Below are 20590 nucleotides of genomic sequence, written 5' to 3' on the forward strand. Positions count from 1 at the left end.
ATTTGGCTTTTCGAGCCATTTCAGAGTTACTTTATAACTTCTCACATTAATTTGAACCTTGTCGCTTTATCTTTGCCGACCTTGTATGGTCTCTTGGCAAATGATTTTTTGCGTTTTGCCGAGCATAAATTAATGCGCCTTGGTGGGGTACTTTCTAGGATTTGCTTCATCATGAGGAAGAGAAAATAGAGAAATTTGATTAGTATTAAAAAGAAAGAATATTTACAAAGTGTTTACCCTTTAGGTCGGGTATCCTACTTAACCGGGTGTCTCATTAAAAAACCCTTGTAGGGAAAAAGAGTACACCTCGGGTTAAGTTTTTCTAGCTGTAGTACCGTCTTAGATTACAGGCGTGCCAGGTCCTGGGCAGCTCATTGCCTTCTAGGTCGGATATTTTGTAGTAGCCTGTCCCTAAGACTTCTGTTACCTTGTAGGGCCCTTTCCAATTTGCGGCTAGCTTTCCTTCTCCCGACTTTTATGTTCCGATGTCATTTCGGATTAGAATCAGGTCGTGACTGGAGAAGCTTCGCTTTATTACCTTTTGATTGTATCTGAGGGCCGTTCGCCGTTTTAAGGCTTCTTCTCGGATTCGGGCTCTTTCTCGGACCTCGGGGAGGAGGTCGAGTTCTTCCCTTTGTGCCTGTGGGTTGCCTCTTTCGTTGTAGAAGATGACTCTGGGCGACCCTTCATCTATTTCGATAGGAATCATTGCCTCCATCCCGTAAGCTAGCCGGAATGGGGATTCTCCCGTTGTAGAGTGCGGGGTTGTCCGATATGCCCATAGTACCTGGGGGAGTTCGTCGGCCCACGCCCCTTTGGCCTCTTGGAGTCTTCGCTTTAACCCGGCCAAGATGACTTTATTTGCAGCCTCTGCTTGTCCATTGGCTTGTGGGTGCTCGACCGATGTGAATTGCTGTTTGATTTTTAGTTCGGCCACCAAGTTCTGAAAACTTGTGTCCGTGAACTGTGTTCCATTGTCTGTTGTGATGGAGTAGGGGACTCCGAACCTCGTGACGATGTTTTTGTATAGGAATTTACGGCTTTTCTGAGCCGTAATAGTGGCTAAGGGTTCGGCTTCGATCCACTTTGTGAAGTAGTCGACCCCTACTATGAGGTATTTGACTTGCCCCGGTCCTTGTGGAAACGGGCCGAGTAGGTCGAGTCCCCATTTTGCGAAGGGCCATGGCGCAGTGATGCTGATAAGGTCTTCGGGCGGTGCCTTGTGAAAATTGGCGTGTTTTTGGCAGGGGGGGCATATTTTCACAAACTCTGTCGCGTCTCTTTGTAAGGTCGGCCAGTAGAACCCGGCCCTGACTACTTTCTTGGATAGTGCCCGAGCTCCGAGATGGTTCCCACACATGCCTTCGTGGACTTCTTCGAGGACGCCCTTTGTTTCTGAGGTCGGAACGCACCTAAGGAGGGGGTTTGAGAATCCTCTTCTGTATAATACGTCGTGAATTAGCGTATAATTCTGGGCGTCCTTTGTAAGCCTTTTAGCTTCTTTTCTTTCTATGGGGAAAGTTCCTGACTTCAGGTAGTTGAGTATGGGGGTCATCCATCCTTGCTGTTGGTTGGATATATTTAACGTTTCTTCCTCTCTTAGCACGGAGGGAGATTGTAGGGTTTCTTGGAGAAGACTTCTGTTGTTGCCTCCGGGCTTGGTGCTAGCGAGCTTCGAGAGGGCGTCTGCCCGGGCATTTTGTTCCCGAGGTATGTGCTGGATTTGTATTTCCGGGAAGTGTCGTAATTGTGCCTGTGTTTGATCCAGGTATTTTTTCATAGTAGGGTCTTTGGCCTGGTAACTTCCATTTACTTGTGATGTGACGACCTGGGAGTCGCTGAAGATCGTGATTCTCTGGGCTCCGACCTCTTCGGCTAGCTTTAGTCCTGCTAGTAGGGCCTCGTATTCGGCTTGGTTGTTTGAAGCCTGGAACTCGAATTTTAAGGATAGCTCTATCCGTGTTCCTTGGTCGCTTTCGAGTATAACACCGGCTCCGCTTCCTGTTTTGTTTGAGGACCCGTCGACATACAGATTCCACGAGAGTGGGGTTCCCGGGGTCTCAGTATATTCTGCGATGAAGTCGGCTAGATATTGAGATTTTATGGCAGTCCGGGCTTCATAGTGGAGGTCGAACTCGGACAGTTCCACCGCCCATTGTAGGATTCGTCCTGCCATGTCTGTTTTTTGTAGGATGTGTCTCATGGGTTGGTTCGTCCGGACTTTGATGGTGTGGGCTTGAAAGTAGGGACGGAGCCTCCGAGCCGTGAATACTAGGGCGTAGGCGAATTTCTCTATTTTCTGATAGTTTAATTCGGCCCCTTGTAGTGCCTTGCTTACGAAGTATATGGGGTGTTGTCCTTGGTCATTTTCTCGTATTAATGCTGAAGCAACTGCCCGATGTCCGACCGAGAGGTATAATACGAGCTCTTCCCCTTTTAAAGGTCGGGTTAGGATTGGTGGCTGCCCGAGGAATTCCTTGAATTCTTGGAAGGCTTTTTCGCACTCCGGGGTCCATGAGAAGGGTTTCCCTTTCTTTAGGAGTGAGTAGAGAGGTAGTGATTTTATCGCTGATCCTGCCAAGAATCTTGATAGGGCGGCTAGCCTTCCATTTAGTTGTTGTACTTCTTTGACACATGTCGGGCTCTTCATTTTGAGTATCGCTTGGCATTTGTCCGGGTTTGCTTCGATGCCTCTTTGAGTCAGCATGAAGCCTAAGAACTTTCCGGCTTCTGCGGCGAAGGTGCACTTGGTCGGGTTAAGTCTCATGTTGTGTTTCCTGAGGGTGCCGAAGACACTTGTGAGGTCGGGAACCAAGTTTCTGTCTTCTTGTGTCTTTACCAGCATATCGTCGACGTACACTTCTAGCTGTAGCCCGATGTGCTCTGAGAATACTTTGTTCATTAGCCTCTGGTAGGTTGCCCGGCGTTCTTCAGCCCGAAGGGCATTACTACGTAGCAGTAGTTTGCCCTTGGGGTTATGAACGAGGTCTTTTCTTGGTCGGGTCCGTACATCGGGATTTGATTGTATCCCGAGTATGCATCCATGAAGGAGAGATATCTGTAGCCTGAGGCTGCGTCGACTAAGGCGTCGATGTTTGGTAGTGGATATGGGTCTTTGGGGCAGGCTTTGTTGAGATCCGTGTAATCGACGCACATCCTCCATTTTCCGTTGGGCTTTTTTACCAGGACCACGTTTGCGAGCCATAGGGGATATTTTACTTCCCTAATGAATCCTGCATCTAGCAGTGCTTGTACCTGTTCTTCTATTGCCTGCATGCGCTCGGGTCCGAGCTTCCGGCGTCTCTGTTGGACGGGTCTGGATCCCGGGTATACTGATAGCTTATGGCACATCAGGTCGGGACTTATGCCTGGCATGTCGGAGGCCTTCCAGGCGAAGAGGTCGGAATTCTCCCTTAAGAGGGTTATGAGTTCCTCCTTTAGGCCTGCTTCGAGGTTTGCTCCAATGTTTGTTACTTTTTCAGGTGTGTTCCCGATTTGGATCCTTTCGGTTTCTCCCTCTGGTTGTGGCCGAAGGTCTTCTCGGGTTTGAACTCGCCCGAGTTCTATTGTGTTGACTTCTTTCCCTTTTAGGCTTTAGACTTTCGTTGTAGCATCGTCGTGCTAATTTTTGGTCGCCTTTTAGGGTGGCGATTCCCTTTGCGGTAGGGAACTTCATACAGAGGTGTGGGGTTGAGACCACAGCTGCCAGTCTGTTTAGGGTTGGTCGCCCAATGAGGGCATTGTATGCTGAGGTAACGTCGACTATAATGTAGTCGATGCTTAACGTTTTAGATTGCTCGCCTCTTCCGAAGGTAGTGTGTAGCGAGATGTATCCTAAGGGGTGGATCGGGGTGTCCCCTAGCCCAAATAGGTCGGAGGGATAGGCCTTTAGCTCTTTTTCTTCAAGTCCGAGCTTGTCGAAGGCCGCTTTGAACAGGATATCTGCTGAGCTTCCTTGGTCAATCAGGGTTCGATGTAAGTTGGCGTTTGCTAGGATAATGGTGATCACCATAGGATCGTCGTGGCCAGGTATTATCCCCTGAGCATCTTCTTGGGTAAATGAGATGGTTGGCAGCTCGGGCAGGGGATTGTCTTCTCGGACATGATAGATCTCTTTGAGGTGTCTTTTTCGCGAGGATCTGGATGTTCCTCTGCCTGCAAAACCTCCGTTTATCATGTGTATGTGCCTTTCAGGGGTTCGCAGGGTCTGTTCGGCCCGATCCTCGTTATCTCCCCTCCTTCTCTTTTTGGTCTCTTCTCCTTTTTCCGCTATGTATCTGTCGAGTTTTCCTTCTCTGGCTAGCTTTTCTATAACATTCTTCAGGTCGTGGCAGTCATTAGTAGAATGACCGTAGAGCTTGTGGTATTCACAGTATTCGGACCGATCTCTCCCCGCTCTCTTGTGTTTTAAAGGTCGGGGCGGTGGGATTTTTTCGGTGTGGCATACTTCTCTGTAGACGTCTACCAGGGAAACTCGGAGGGGAGTGTAGCTATGGTACTTCCGTGGTTTGTCCGAGTTGGACTCTTCTTTCTTTTTCTGTTCTCGATCTCGGTCTCGGAGTGGGTAGGTTGATTCCTTCCTAGAAGAGTCTCTTAGCTGGGAGGTTTCCTCCATGTTGATATATTTTTCTGCCCGCTCTTGCACCTCGTATAAGGAGGTCGGGTATCGTTTGGATAGGGATTGGCTAAATGGTCCTTCTTTTAGGCCGTTTGCTAGTCCCATGATGGCTGCTTCAGTGGGCAAGTGTTGTATGTCCAGGCAGGCTTTGTTGAATCGCTCCATGTATTCTCGGAGAGTTTCTTGGTTACCCTGTTTGATCCCGAGTAGACTGGGGGCATGTTTTGCCTTGTCCTTTTGAATAGAGAACCTTGTTAGGAATTTCTTGGTTAGGTCCTCGAAGCTGGAGATTGATCCTGGTGGCAGGTTGTCGAACCACTTCATGGCCGACTTGGTGAGAGTGGTGGGGAAGGCTTTGCACCGAATCGCGTCGGAGGCGTCGACCAGGTACATTCTGCTTTGGAAGTTGCTGAGGTGGTGACTTGGGTCGGTGGTGCCGTCGTAGAGATCCATATCAGGTGGTTTGAAGTTTCGCGGTACCTTCTCCTTCATGATCTCTTGCGTGAAGGGATCATGGTTGTTTTCGGGGGTGGCGCCGCGTTCCGTCCGGTCTTTCAACTCGGCCTCTATCTTCTGCAGCTTTTCTTCTAACTCTCTGCGCTTGCGAGCTTCCCTTCTCAAATCTTGTTCAGTTTCTTTCTGCTTTTTTACGTCCTCTTCGAGTTGTTTCAGTCGGTTTTGCTGTGCCCGTACTGCTTCTAGAATTTCTGAGCTCTCTTCTTTTTCGGGATTTTGTGGATTTTTGTTTGGAAGTGATGTCTTTGGGCGATTCTGTTTGTTTCCTCCTGGAGTGCGTGGTGATAGAGGGCTGTCCGGTCGTTCACCGGTGTCAATTTCCTCTTCTTGCTCTGATGTAGCGTGGTTATTGTTGGGAGGGTCGTCCGCCATGGTAAAGGGATGACTTCCAGGGTCCCCGGCAACGGCGCCAATGTTCCGAGGGTTACCTGAAACGTGTAGCTCGGTCGTCTGGCAAGACCCGAGGTAGGGGTTCCGTGACCCGAGCTTGGTGTGCTGAGCGGCTGGGGGTTGTACCTGCAATGACGCTCCGATGCTTAAGTTAGCATGGGTATTAAACAGGTTTTATGTAGAATCAGAGTATGAGTTATACCTGGGTGCTCCAGTGTATTTATAATGGTGAGATGTGGCCTCCTGTGGATAGGATAAGTTAGTTATCTTATCTTATCTTTAAGTGAGGTCATCTTATCTTCAAGGGAACCGCCTTTATCTTTCTGGGCTTTAGCCGCCTTTAGATTGGGCTATGTTCCTTTGTTTTGGGCCTTCTTCTTTATTTGTCCGAGGTCCGACCTCAGGCGTGGGCCTTTGGGACGAGGTCGGACCTTCTGCGAACTTCCTGAGTTTGGAGAGCTCGGTCAGGGTATGAACAGTTAGGTTTAGGACTTTGTGTCTCATTTTTGTTAGTTTTTGTTTCCTCTTACTATTATGAATTCTCACCACTTTGGCTATGAGTTTGGTTCAAATTATGTTGTAGGAAATGGGAGCTATAATGACAATATGCATCAAGGATGGAACAATCAAATATGGGAGGAGCCTCAAGGGATTGATCAACCATATTGGCAATAACCCCCTCCGGTCTCTTATGGGTATAATTCTAATCCTAATGCATGTCAATCTAATGGATGTGGTGACCCTTATTGTGATTGTCAACAACCACCACCACATGCCTATGAACCACCCCCTCAACATAGTTTTGAACCACCTTACTCACAAGCCCCATACCACCAAACACCCTAATCCCTATCCACCATACCAACCACCTTATGAGACATGAACCATACATAGAACCACCACAATTCCAACACAACTACTCCCAAGAACCACCTCCATATACACCATCTCCATACCTTTACTAAAATGAACCACCTTCCAATTATGAAACCTTCCTCCCAAACAATGAACCTTCTCTTCCACCATCACCTCCCAAACAATTGAAAGATCTTGAATCTTATATCCAAAGGCAGCAAGAGGGGATGGAAAAGTATTTTAAGGAGCTAGGAGCCAAGATGGCTATCCTAGTGGAAGCCGTTAGCAATATGGCCTCATCCCGACTAAGCCTAAGCAACCAAGGCACTCCCATTGAAGAATGTGGAGAAGCTACCAAGGAGCATAGTGAGGGAGTGAGTTTAGAGATTCAAGGTGAAGAAAAGGAGTTGAAGAAAGAATTTCCACAAGGGGAGGAAGATGAAACAATTGAGCCGGAAGGAGTGGTTGAAGTCCTAGGAGATGTTGGAAGTCCATGGGAATGTAGCATTAGAGAGCCCTCTTCCGAGATACTTGATGTTGATGTTGAGGAGGGTGTATGATGAGCGGATAATTTATACGCTTTTTGGCATTGTTTTCAGGTAGTTTTTAGTAGGATCTAGCTATGTTTAGGGATGTTTTCATTAGTTTTTATGCAAAATTCACATTTCTGGACTTTACTATGAGTTTGTGTGTTTTTCTGTGATTTCAGGTATTTTCTGGCTGAAATTGAGGGACCTGAGCAAAACTCTGATTCAGGCTGAAAAAAGACTGCTGATGTTGTTGGATTCTGACCGCCCTGCACTCGAAATGGATTTTCTGGAGCTACAGAACTCTAAATGGTGCGCTCTCAACAGCGTTGGAAAGTAGACATCCAGAGCTTTTCAGCAATTTATAATAGTCTATACTTTGTTCTAGTTTAGATGACACAAACTGGCGTTCAACGCCAGTTCCATGCTACATTCTGGAGTAAAACGCCAGAAACACGTCACAAACCAGAGTTAAACGCCAAACAGATATTAAAACTTGGCGTTTAACTCCATGAGAAACCTCTGCACGTGTAAAGCTCAAGCTCAGCCCAAGCACACACCAAAGTAGGCCCCAAAAGTGGATTTCTGCATTTAGACTTATTTCTGTAAACCCTAGTAACTAGTCTAGTATAAATAGGACATTTTACTATTGTATTAGACATCTTTGGATTATTTTTGGATTACCTTATGATCCTTTGATCACGTTTATGGGAGCTAGCCATTCGGCCATGCCTGGACCATCACTTATGTATTTTCAATGGTGGAGTTTCTACACACCATAGATTAAGGGTGTGGAGCTCTACTGTACCTCGAGTTTTAATGCAATTACTACTGTTTTCTATTCAATTCATGCTTATTCTTATTCTAAGATATTCGCTGCACTTCAACCTGATGGATGTGATGATCCGTGACACTCATCATCATCCATCCTTATGAACGCGTGCTTGACAACCACTTCCGTTCTACCTTAGACCGAGCGTATATCTCTTGGATTCCTTAATCAGAATCTTCGTGGTATAAGCTAGAACCCTTTGGCGGCCATTCTTGAGAATCCAGAAAGTCTAAACCTTGTCTGTGGTATTCCAAGTAGGATTCAGGGATTGAATGACTATGACGAGCTTCAAACTCGCGATTGTTGGGCGTAGTGACAGACGCAAAAGAATCAATGGATTCTATTCCGACATGATCGAGAACCGACAGATGATTAGCCGTGCTGTGACGAGCATTTGAACCATTTTCACTGAGAGGATGGGAAGTAGCCATTGACAATGGTGATGCCCTACATACAGCTTGCCATGGAAAGGAGTAAGAAGGATTGGGTGAAAGCAGTAGGAAAGCAGAGATTCAACAGGGACAAAGTATCTCCATACACTTATCTGAAATTCTCACCAATGATTTACATAAGTATCTCTATCTTTATGCTTTATTTATGATAAATTTCGAAAACTATTTATAACCATTATAATCTGCCTAACTGAGATTTACAAGACGACCATAGCTTGCTTCATACCAACAATCTCCGTGGGATCGACTCTTACTCACGTAAGGTTTATTACTTGGACGACCCAGTGCACTTGCTGGTTAGTTGTGCGAAGTTGTGACAAAGTGTGATTCACGTTTGAGAGTGCTACCAAGTTTTTTTTGGCGCCATTGTTGATGATCACAATTTAGTGCACCAAGTTTTTGGCGCCGTTGTCGGGGATTGTTCGAATTTGGACAACTGACGGTTCATCTTGTTGCTCAGATTAGGTAATTTTCTTTTCAAAAAAAGTTTTCAAAAATTTTCTTTATTTTCGTTTTTCAAAAATATAATTTTCGAAAAATACAAAAAAATCAAAAAACTATTTTGTGTTTCTTGTTTGAGTCTAGAGTCAAGTTTTAAGTTTGGTGTCAATTGCATGTTTTTAAAAATTATGCATTTTTCGAAAAATTCTTGCATGATGTTCTTCATGATCTTCAAGTTGTTCTTGATAAGTCTTCTTGTTTGATCTTTAAATTTTCTTGTTTTGTGTTTTTTGTTGTTTTTCATATGCATTTTTGCATTCATAGTGTCTAAGCATTGAAAATTTCTATGTTTGGTGTCTTGCATGTTTTTCTTTTCTTGAAAATTTTCAAAAAATAAGTCTTCATGTTCATCTTGGTGTTCATCTCGACATTCATAGTGTTCTTGCATGCATCATGTGTTTTGATTCATAATTTTCATGTTGTGAGTCATTTTTGTGTTTTTCTCTCTCCTCATTAAAAATTCAAAAATAAAAAAATATATTTTCCTTATTTAGCTCATAATTTTCAAAAATTTGAGTTGACTTAGTCAAAAATTTTTAAAACTTAGCTATTTCTTATAAGTCAAGTCAAATTTTCAATTTTAAAAATCCTATCTTTTCAAAACTTTTTCAAAAATAAAATCTTTTTTATTTTTTATTATTTTCGAAAATTTTTAAAATTTATTTTCAGAATCTTTTTCTTATCTTTATTTCAAAATTTCAAAAACTTTAGTAACAATTAATGTGATTGATTCAAAAAAAAAATATTTGAAGTTTGTTACTTTCTTGTTAAGAAAGGTTCAATCTTTAAATTCTAGAATCATATCTTTTAGTTTCTTGTTAGTCAAGTAATCAATTTTAATTTTAAAAATTAAAACTTTTTCAAAATATCTTTTTCAATCATATATTTTTAAAATATCTTTTTCAAATCATATCTTTTTAAAAATTTGATTTCAAAAATCTTTTCTAACTTCCTATCTTTTCAAAAATTGGATTTCAAATCTTTTTCAACTAACCAATTGACTTTTTGTTTGTTTTATTATTTATTATCTTTTTCAAAACCACCTAACTACTTTTCTCTCTCTAATTTTCAAAAATCATCTCCCTCTCTTTTCAAAATTCTTTTAATTAACTAATAATTTCAAATTCTAATTATGATTTTATTCCTTCTCTTAGTTTTCGAATTTTAACTTTAATTTAAAATAAAACAAAAATATTTATTTTCTTATTTTAAGTTAATTTTCGAAAACCCCTATCTCTCATCTCTTTCTATTTATTCATTCAATTACTAACACTTCTCTTTATCCTAAAATTCGAACCCCCTCTTCCTCTCTGAGTTCAAATTTTCCTCTTTTCCTTCTTCTATTCTTTTCTTCTTCTACTAACATAAAGGAATCTTTCTACTGTGGTAAAGAGGATTCCTATTATTATTTTATGTTCCCTTCTTTTTTCATATGAACAGGAGCAAGGACAAGAATATTCTTGTTAAAGCAGATCCTGAACCTGAAAGGACTCTGAAGAGGAAACTAAGAGAAACTAAATTACAACAATCCAGAGACAACCTTACAGAAATTTTTGAAAAGGAAGAGGAGATGGCAGCCAAAAATAATAATGCAAGGAGGATGCTTGGTGATTATACTACACCTACTTCCAAGTTTGATGGAAGAAGCATCTTAATTCCTGCCATTGGAGCAAACAATTTTGAGCTGAAGCCTCAACTAGTTGCTCTAATGCAACAGAACTGCAAGTTTTATGGACTTCCATCAGAAGATCCCTATCAGTTTTTAACTGAGTTCTTGCAGATCTGTGAGACTGTTAAGACTAATGGAGTAGATCCTGAAGGCTACAGACTCATGCTTTTCCCTTTTGCTGTAAGAGACAGAGCTAGAACATGGTTGGACTCACAACCTAAAGATAGCCTAGACTCTTGGGATAAGCTGGTCATGGCCTTCTTGGCTAAGTTCTTTCCTCCTCAAAAGCTGAGCAAGCTAAGAGTGGATGTTCAGACCTTCAAACAAAAAGATGGTGAATCCCTCTATGAAGCTTGGGAAAGATACAAGCAAATGACCAAAAGGTGTCCTTCTGACATGCTTTCAGAGTGGACCATTTTGGATATATTCTATTATGGTCTATCTGAGTTCTCTAAGATTTCACTGGACCATTATGCAGGTGGATCCATTCACCTAAAGAAAACGCCTACAGAAGCTCAAGAACTCATTGACATGGTTGCAAATAACCAATTCATGTACACTTCTGAGAGGAATTCTGTGAATAATGGGATGCCTCAGAGGAAGGGAGTTCTTGAAATTGATGCTCTGAATGCAATATTGGCTGAGAACAAAATGTTGACTCAGCAAGTCAACATGATTTCTCAAAGTCTGAATGGATGGCAAAATGCATCCAACAGTACTAAAGAGGCATCTTCTGAAGAAGAAGCTTATGATCCTGAGAACCCTGCAATGGTAGAGGTAAATTAAATGGGTGAACCCTATGGAAACACCTATAATCCCTCATGGAGAAATCATCCAAATTTCTCATGGAAGGATCAACAGAAGCCTCAACAAGGTTTTAATAATGGTGGAAGAAACATGCTCAGCAATAGCAAGCCTTTTCCATCATCTTCTCAGCAACAGATAGAGAATTCTGAGTAGAGCACGTCTAGCTTAGCAAACATAGTCTCTGATCTGTCTAAGACCACTTTAAGTTTCATGAGTGAAACAAGGTCCTCCATCAGAAATTTGGAGGCACAATTGGGCCAGCTGAGTAAGAAAATCACCGAAACTCCTCCTAGTACTCTCCCAAGCAATACTAAAGAGAATCCAAAAAGAGAGTGCAAGGCCATTGACGTAATCAAAATGGCTGAACCTAGAGAGGAAGGGGAGGACATGAATCCCAATGAGAAAGACCTCATGGGACGTCTCTCAGACAAGAAGGAGTTCTCTATTGAGGACCTAAAGGAATCTGAAGCTCACCTAGAGACCATAGAGATTCCATTAAACCTCCTTCTGCCATTCATGAGCTCTGAGAACTATTCTTCCTTTGAAGAGGATGAAGATGTAACTGAAGAGCAAGTTGCTCAATATCTAGGAGCCATCATGAAGCTGAATGCCAAGTTATTTGGTAATGAGACTTGGGTAGATGAACCTCCCTTGCTCATTAGTGAACTAGATATATGGGTTCAGCAAACTCTACCTCAAAAGAAACAAGATCCTGGTAAATTCTTAATATCCTGTACCATAGGCACCATGACCTTTGAAAAGGCTCTATGTGACCTGGGGTCAGGTATAAATCTTATGCCACTCTCTGTAATGAAGAAGTTGGGGATCTTTGAGGTACATGCTGCCACATTCTCATTAGAGATGGCAGACAAGTCAATAAGACAAGCTTAATGGTTGGTAGAGGATGTGTTAGTGAAGGTTAAAGGCCTTTACATCCCTGCTGATTTCATAATCTTAGACACTAGGAAGGAGGAGGATAAATTCATCATCCTTGGAAGACCCTTCCTAGCCACAGCAGGAGCTGTGATTGATGTTGACAGAGGAGAGCTAGTCCTTCAATTGAATGGGGACTACCTTGTGTTTAAAGTTCAAGGATCTTCCTTTGCAACCATGGAGAGGAAGCATAAAAAGCTTCTCTCAATACAGAGTCAAACAAAGCCCCCACAATAAAACTCTAAGTTTGGTGTTGGGAGGCCACAACCAAACTCTAAGTTTGGTGTTGAATCCCCACATTTAAACTCTAAGTTTGGTGTTGGGAGGTCCCAACAATGCTCTGATGATCTGTGAAGCTCCATGAGAGCTCACTGTCAAGCTATTGACATTAAAAAAACGCTTATTGGGAGGCAACCCAATTTTTATTTATCTATATTTCTCTTGTTCTTTTATGTTTTATTAGGTTTATGATCATGTGGAGTCACAAAAAAATTGCAAAAATTAAAAACAGAATAAAAAACAGCAGAAGAAAAAGCACACCATGGAGGAAGAGCTTACTGGCATTTAAACGCCAGTAAGGAGCATCTGGCTGGCGTTCAATGCCAGAATAGAGCATGAATCTGGCGTTGAACGCCAGAAATAAGCAGCAGTCTGGCGTTTAAACGCCAGGATTGCACCCTGAGGAAAGCTAGCGTTTAACACCAGCAACAAGCATCAGGCTGGCGTTAAATGCCAGAAACATGCTACATTTGGGCGTTTAACGCCAGAAACAAGCTTCATCCTGGCGTTAAACGCCAGGATTGCATGCAGAGGGCGTTTTACACGCCTAATTGGTGCAGGGATGATAAATCCTTGACACCTCAGGATCTGTGGACCCCACAGGATCACCTCAGGATCTATGGACCCCACAGGATCCCCACCTACCTCAACTCACCATCTCTCTTCTTCACACTATCCAATAACACTCTTCCCCAAACATCCTTCACCAATCACCTCAATCTTTCTTTCTCATCAACTCTTCACCACTCACATCCATCCTCTCTTCCCCATAAACCCCACCTATCTTCAAATTCAAAATCTCTTCCCCACCCAAACCCACCTTACATGACCGAACCATAAACCCCTCCATCCTTCTTCATTTTCACACAACACTACCCTCTCTTCTCCCCCTTGGCCGAAACCCACACATCTCTCCCTCTCCTCCATATCTTCTTCTTCTTCTTCTATTCTTTCTTCTTTTGCTCGAGAGCGAGCAACATTCTAAGTTTGGTGTGGTAAAAGCATAGCTTTTTTGTTTTTCCATAACCATTGATGGCACCTAAGGCCGGAGAAACCTCTAGAAAGAGGAAAGGGAAGACAAAAACTTCCACCTCCGAGTCATGGGAGATGGAGAGATTCATCTCAAGGGTCTATAGCTTAGTAGTAAAGCATTTGATTGCACATCAAGAGAGCCAACTCATGGACCTCAACAAGAGTATGAGGAATTCCCTCATCAAGAAATCCCTGAGATACCTCAGGGGATACATTTTTCTCCACACAATTATTGGGAGCAACTAAGGATAGGAACACCAAAATCACTAGGGATCAAGCAACAAAGGCAAGGAAGAGACATAGAGGAGCTCAAGAACACCATTGGTCCTTCAAGGAGAAGGCGCCACCATCACTAAGGTGGACTCATTCCTTAACTTCCTTGTTCTTATTTCTCTATTTTTTGGTTTTTGAACTTCATGTTTGTCTATGTTTGTGTTTTTATTACATGATCATTAGTGTCTAGTAACTATGTCTTAAGGCTATGAATAATTCTATGAATCCTTCACATTTCTTAAATGAAAAATGTTTTTAATACAAAAGAACAAGAAGTACATGAGTTTCGAATTCATCCTTGAAATCAGTTTAATTATATTGATGTGGTGACAATACTTTTTGTTTTCTGAATGAATGCTTGAACAGTGCATATTTTTGACCTTGTAGTTTATGAATGTTAAAATTGTTGGCTCTTGAAAGAATGATGAAAAAGAGAAATGTTATTGATAATCTGAAAAATCATAAAATTGATTCTTGAAGTAAGAAAAAGCAGTGAAGAACAAAAGCTTGCGAAAAAAAAGTGGCAAAAAAATAAAAGAAAAAAAGAAAAAAAAGCAAGCAGAAAAAGCCAATAGCCCTTAAAACCAAAAGGCAAGGGTAAAAAGGATACAAGACTTTGAGCATCAATGGATAGGATGGCCAAGGAAATAAAATCCAGGCCTAAGTGGCTAAATCAAGCTGTCCCTAACCATATGCTTGTGGCATGCAGGTCCAAGTGAAAAGCTTGAGACTGAGTGGTTAAAGTCGTGATCCAAAGCAAAAAGAGTGTGCTTAAGAGCTCTGGACACCTCTAACTGGAGACTTTAGCAAAGCTGAGTCACAATCTGAAAAGGTTCACCCAGTCATGTGTCTGTGGCATTTATGTATCCAGTGGTAATACTGGAAAACAAAGTGCTTAGGGCCACGGCCAAGACTCATAAAAGTAGCTGTGTTTAAGAATCAACATACTTAACTAAGAGAGTCAATTAACACTATCTGAACTCTGAGTTCCTATAGAAGCCAATCATTCTGAACTTCAAAGGAAAAAGTAAGATGCCAAAACTATTCAGAAGCAAAAAGTTACAAGTCCCGCTCATCTAATTAGAACTAATATTCATTGATAATTTGGGATTTATAGTATATTCTCTTCTTTTTATCCTATTTGATTTTCAGTTTCTTGGGGACAAGCAACAATTTAAGTTTGGTGTTGTGATGAGCGGATAATTTATACGCTTTTTGGCATTGTTTTTAGGTAGTTTTTAGTAGGATCTATCTACTTTTAGGGATGTTTTCATTAGTTTTTATGCAAAATTTACATTTCTAGACTTTACTATGAGTTTATGTGTTTTTCTATGATTTTAGGTATTTTCTTGCTGAAATTGAGGGACCTGAGCAAAACTCTGCTTCAGGCTAAAAAAGGACTGCTGATGCTGTTGGATTCTGACCACCCTGCAGTTGAAATGGATTTTCTAGAGCTGCAGAAACCCAAATGGCACGCTCTCAACGGCTTTGGAAATTAGACATTCAGAGCTTTCCAGCAATATATAATAGTCCATACTTTGTTCGAGTTTAGACAACGCAAACTGGCGTTCAACGCCAGTTCCATGCTGCATTCTGGAGTAAAACGCCAGAAACACGTCACAAACCAGAGTTAAACACCAAACAGACGTTACAACTTGGCGTTTAACTCCAAGAGAAGCCTTTGCACGTGTAAAGCTCAAGCTCAGCCTAAGCACACCCCAAAGTGGAATTCTGCATTTAGACTTATTTCTGTAAACCCTAATAACTAGTCTAGTATAAATAGGACATTTTACTATTGTATTAGACATCTTTGGATTATTTTTGGATTACCTTATGATCCTTTGATCACGTTTATGGGGGCTGGCCATTCGGCCATGCCTGGACCATCACTTATGTATTTTCAACGGTTGAGTTTCTACACACCATAGATTAAGGGTGTGGAGCTCTGCTGTTCCTCGAGTTTTAAGGCAATTACTACTGTTTTCTATTCAATTCATGCTTATTCTTATTCTAAGATATTCGTTGCACTTCAACCTGATGGATGTGATGATCCGTGACACTCATCATCATCCATCCTTATGAACGCATGCTTGACAACCACTTCCGTTCTACCTTAGACTGAGCGTATATCTCTTGGATTCCTTAATCAGAATCTTCGTTTTTTAAGCTAGAACCCTTTGGCGGCCATTCCTGAGAATCCAGAAAGTCTAAACCTTGTCTGTGGTATTTGATGAGCGGATAATTTATACGCTTTTTGGCATTGTTTTTAGGTAGCTTTTAGAATAATCTAGCTACTTTTAGGGATATTTTCATTAGTTTTTATGCTAAATTCACATTTCTGGACTTTACTATGAGTTTGTGTGTTTTTCTATGATTTCAGGTAATTTCTGGCTGAAATTGAGGGATCTGAGAAAAACTCTGATAAAAGGCTGACAAAGGACTGCTGATGCTGTTGGATTCTGACCTCCCTACACTCGAAATGGATTTTCTGGAGCTACAGAACTCCAAATGGCATGCTCTTAACGGCGTTGGAAAGTAGACATCAAACGCTTTCCAGAAATATATAATAGTCAATACTTTATTCGTGATTAGACGATGTAAACTGGCGCTCAACGCCAGTTTCATGCTGTAATCTGGAGTCAAACGCCAGAAACACGTTACGAACCAGAGTTGAACGCCAAAAACATGTTACAACTTGGCGTTCAACTCCAAGAGAAGCCTCTGCACGTGTAAAGTTCAAGCTCAGCCCAAGCACACACCAAGTGGGCCCCGAAAGTGGATTTCTGTATCAATTACTTACTTCTGTAAACCCTAGTAGCTAGTCTAGTATAAATAGGACTTTTTACTATTGTATTCAGTGTCTTTGACCATTACGTCTTTTGATTGTCTAGTCTTTTGACCATTCGGTCTTTTGATTGATCTTTAATCAGTGTATGCGATTTTAGACCTTCATGGGGGCTGGCCATTCGGCCATGCCTGGACCACTTTCACTTATGTATTTTCAACGGTGGAGTTTCTACACACCATAGATTAAGGGTGTGGTGCTCGCTGTACCTCGAGTTTTAATGCAATTACTACTATTTTCTATTCAATTCAGTTTATTTCTGTTCTAAGATATTCGTTGCACTTCACCATGATGAATGTGATTATCCGTGATACTCATCATCATTCTCACCTATGAACGCGTGACTGGCAACAACTTCCGTTCTACCTTAGACCGGGCGCATATCTCTTGGATTCCTTTATCAGAATCTTTGTGGTATAAGCTAGATTGATGGCGGCATTCATGAGAATCCAGAAAGTATAAACCTTGTCTGTGGTATTTCGAGTAGAATTCAGGGATTGAATGACTGTGACGAGCTTCAAACTCGTGATTGTTGGGCGTGATGACAAACGCAAAAGAATCAAGGGATTCTATTCCAACATGATCGAGAACCGAAAGATGATTTGCCGTGCCGTGACAGAGCATTTGGACCTTTTTCACTGAGAGGATGGGATGTAACCATTGACAATGGTGATGCCCTACATACAACTTGCCTTGGAAAGGAGTAAAAAGGATTAGATGAAGGCAGTAAGAAAGCAGAGATTCAAAAGGAGCACAGCATCTTCACACGCCTATCTGAAATTCCCGCTAATGATTTACATAAGTATTTCTATCTTTATTTTCTGCTTTATTTATTATTCGAAAACTCTATAACATTTACTATCCGCCTGACTGAGATTTACAAGATGACCATAGCTTGCTTCATACCAAAAATCTCCGTGGGATCGACCCTTACTCACGTAAGGTATTACTTGAACGACCCAGTGCACTTGCTGGTTAGTTGTGCGGAGTTGTGACTAAGTGTGATTCACGTTTGAGAGCGCTACCAAGTTTATTGGCGCAATTGTTGATGATCACAATTCCGTGCACCAAGTTTTTGGCGCCGTTGCCGAGGATTGTTCATGTTTTTGGCGCCGTTGCCGGGGATTGTTCGAGTTTGGACAACTAACGGTTCATCTTGTTGCTCAGATTAGGTAATTTTCTTTTTAAAAAGTTTTCAAAAATATTTTTCTAAATCTTCTCTTTGTTTTCGAAAAATTATTCTAAATTTTTAAGAATGAATTCTAGTGTTTCATGAAGTATGTTGAAGCTTGACTGGCTGTAAAACCATGTCTAACTCAATTGGATTGAGGCTTCTAAACCATCAATATAGAGGCAAGTTAATTGGAATATCAGCTGTTATATGCTTGATTTATATCTTCTAAAGCTGGCTGGCTATTAAGCCATGTCCAACCCTTGGATTGGAGCTTTAGGCTAATATTGAAAGATTCCTGGAATTCTTATAAAAAATTTTGAATCTCTTAATTTTTTTCCTATATGTTTTTCGAAAAAAATAAAAGAAAATACAAAAAATCATAAAATTAAAAAAATCAAAAATATTTTTGTGTTTCTTGTTTGAGTCTTGTGTCATGTTTTAAGTTTGGTGTCAATTGCATATTCATTTTGTTCTTGCAATTTTCGAAAATTCATGCATTCATAGTGTTCTTCATGATCTTCAAGTTGTTCTTGGTAAGTCTTCTTGTTTGATCTTCAAGTTGTTCATGCAATTCCTATATGTTTTCTTGTTTTGTGTCTTTTATTGTTTTTCATGTGCATCTTTGCGTTCATATTATCTAAGCATTAAAGATTTCTAAGTTTGGTGTCTTGCATGTTTTCTTTGCATCAAAAATATTTCAAAAAATATGTTCTTGATGTTCATCATGATCTTCAAAGTGTTATTGGTGTTCATCTTGACATTCATAGTGCTCTTGCATGCATCATTGGTTTTGATCCAAAATTTTCATGTTTTGGGTCATATTTGTGTTTTTCTCTCTCATCATTAAAATTTCAAAAATAAAAAATATCTTTTCCTTTTTTCTCTCGAAATTTCGAAAATTTGGGTTGACTTAGTAAAAATTTTTTAAAATTAGTTAGTTCTTATAAGTCAAGTCAAATTTTCAAATTTTAAAAATCTTATCTTTTTAAAACTTTTTCAAAATTCAAATCTTTTTCATTTTTCTTTCATGTTTTTTCAAAAATTTCAAAAAATTATTTTCAAAATCTTTTCTTAATTTTATTTCAAAATTTTCGAAACTTAACTAACAAGTAATGTGATTGGTTCAAAAATTTGAAGTTTGTTACGTTCTTGTTAAGAAAGGTTCAATCTTTAAATTCTAGAATCTTATCTTTTAGTTTCTTGTTAATTAAGTAATTAATTTTAATTTAAAAAAAATTAAATCTTTTCTAACCATATCTTTTTAATCATATCTTTTTATTTTATCTTTTATATCATATCTTTTTTTTTTCAAAATTTTATCTTTTTTCAAAAATTTGATTTTAAAATATCTTTTCTAACTTCTTATCTTCTTATCTTTTCAAATTTGATTTTCAAATCTTTTTCAACTAACTATTTAACTTTTTGTTTGTTTCTTATCTTTTTCAAAACCACCTAACAACTTTTCTCTCTCTAATTTTCGAAAAGACCTCCCTCTTTTTCAAAAAAAAAATTCTTTTAATTAATTAATTGTTCTAAATTTTAATTTTAATTTTATTTCTTATCTTAATTTTCGAAAATCATTAACTCCTTTTTAAAATTATTTTCGAAAACTTCTATCTCTCATCTTATTCTATTTATTTATTCATTCACTAACACTTCTCTTCATCTTAAATCACTGCCCATATCCTCACTTTTGTGTTTGGATTCTCCTTTCTTTATTCCCTTTCTTCTTCTACTAACAATAAGGAACCTCTTTACTGTAACATAGAGGATTCCTCTTCTTTTTCTGTTCTCTTCTCTTTCATATGAGCAGGAACAAGGAAAAAGGCATTCTTGTTGAAGCTGATCCAGAACCTGAAAGGACTCTGAAGAGGAAACTAAGAGAAGCTAAATTACAACAATCCAGAGACAACGTTGCTGAAATTTTCGAACAAGAAAAGGAGATGGCAACCGAACTTAACAACAATAATGCAAGGAGGATGCTTGGTGATCATACTGCACCTACTTCCAAGTTTGATGGAAGAAGCATCTCAATTCCTGCCATTGGAGCAAACAATTTTGAGATAAAACCCCAATTAGTTGATCTAATGCAACAGAACTGCAAGTTTCATGGACTTCTATCAGAAGATCCCTACCAGTTCTTAACTGAGTTCTTGCAGATCTGTGAGACTGTTAAGACTAATGGAGTAGATCCTGAAGTCTACAGGTTCATGCTTTTCCCTTTTGCTGTAAGAGACAGAGCTAGAACATGGTTGGACTCTCAACCTAAGGATAGCCTGGACTCCTGGGATAAGCTGGTCACAGCCTTCTTGGCTAAATTCTTTCCTCCTCAAAAGCTGAGCAAGCTTAGAGTGGATGTTCAGACCTTCAAACAAAAAGATGGTGAATTCCTCTATGAAGCTTGGGAAATATACAAGCAGATGACCAAAAGATGTCCTTCTGATATGTTTTCAGAATGGACCATGATAGATATATTCTATTATGGTCTATCTGAGTTCTCTAAGATGTCACTGGACCATTCTGCAGGTGGATCCATTCACATAAAGAAAACGCCTGCAGAGGCTCAAGAACTTATTGACATGGTTGCAAATAACCAGTTCATGTACACTTTTGAGAGGAATTCCGTGAATAATGGGACGCCTCAAAGGAAGGGAGTTCTTGAAATTGATGCTCTGAATGCCATATTGGCTCAGAACAAAATGTTGACTCAGCAAGTCAACATGATTTCTCAAAGTCTGAATGGATGGCAAAATGCATCCAACAGTACTAAAGAGGCATCTTCTGAAGAAGAAGCTTATGATCCTGAGAACCCTGCAATAGCAGAGGTAAATTATATGGGTGAACCTTATGGAAACACCTATAATTCATCATGGAGAAATCATCCAAA

At 40.4% G+C, this 20590-nt stretch overlaps 2 non-coding genes across 2 annotated transcripts; both read right to left on the reverse strand.

The window, feature by feature from the left end:
- Positions 1–10654: 10654 nt before the first annotated feature.
- On the reverse strand, positions 10655–10762 carry LOC130950386 (small nucleolar RNA R71). The gene has a single exon (XR_009073568.1). It is a non-coding gene; the product is annotated as a small nucleolar RNA R71 (small nucleolar RNA).
- Positions 10763–20045: 9283 nt separating this feature from the next.
- On the reverse strand, positions 20046–20152 carry LOC130954170 (small nucleolar RNA R71). Its single transcript, XR_009076208.1, has one exon. It is a non-coding gene; the product is annotated as a small nucleolar RNA R71 (small nucleolar RNA).
- Positions 20153–20590: the final 438 nt, after the last annotated feature.

The sequence above is a fragment of the Arachis stenosperma genome, chromosome 1 (assembly GCF_014773155.1).
Source record: "Arachis stenosperma cultivar V10309 chromosome 1, arast.V10309.gnm1.PFL2, whole genome shotgun sequence".
Classification (NCBI taxonomy): domain Eukaryota; kingdom Viridiplantae; phylum Streptophyta; class Magnoliopsida; order Fabales; family Fabaceae; genus Arachis; species Arachis stenosperma.